Here is a 720-nt window from a genome sequence, read left to right as displayed (position 1 = left end):
CATCTATCTGGTTGTTCCATAATGTACTCCAGGAAGACCTTGGCAGCTTAAGCACCAGCAGTGTGAGAAATCTTCATGCTCTCTCCTCCTGCGTCATCTTCTTCATCACTTTCATCATTACTTTATTGCACGCTTTTGATAATTTCTTCATCTGTTGAAGTTTGGTCCGTATCACAGTTTTCCTAATTTATCCACTTAGTAACACTTCCTGGAAGGTTGTGGAATATGTCAGTGTACAAAGTAATTGATAATTCCGAATTGAGTGGCTCATCGTTGTCACTCACTACTGGATCCAACTCGGCATCAATGGATGGCCACAATTTTCTCCAGCTCTTCATTATGGTAGCGCTCTCCACTTTATCCCATGCTTCGGCTGCTTGGAAAACAACATCACGTATGTTAATTGCTTTCCACGCCTTCAGCATAGTCTCGATAGAGTCGTTTTCAATTTCGTTCATCAAGGAGACGAGAAGTGAAGGTCGACAATGACGTTTAATTGATTCCAAAATTCCCTGGTCCATGGGCTGTCACACTGGGTGGGAGAAAGAGTGCTTGTATACCATCGGACTTAAGAGAAACATCTGAAGGATGACTGGTAGCATTGTCAAGTATATGGATAGCTTTCAGTGGAGGCTTTTTCTTCATTAGCTCTTTTCTCACTGCTGGTACAAACGTTTCACGGAACCACCGAGAGAATATTTGTCTGTCCACCCACGCTTT

This window comes from Schistocerca nitens, chromosome 3, assembly GCF_023898315.1.
Source record: "Schistocerca nitens isolate TAMUIC-IGC-003100 chromosome 3, iqSchNite1.1, whole genome shotgun sequence".
Classification (NCBI taxonomy): Eukaryota; Metazoa; Arthropoda; class Insecta; order Orthoptera; family Acrididae; genus Schistocerca; species Schistocerca nitens.
This window is presented reverse-complemented; position numbering follows the sequence as displayed.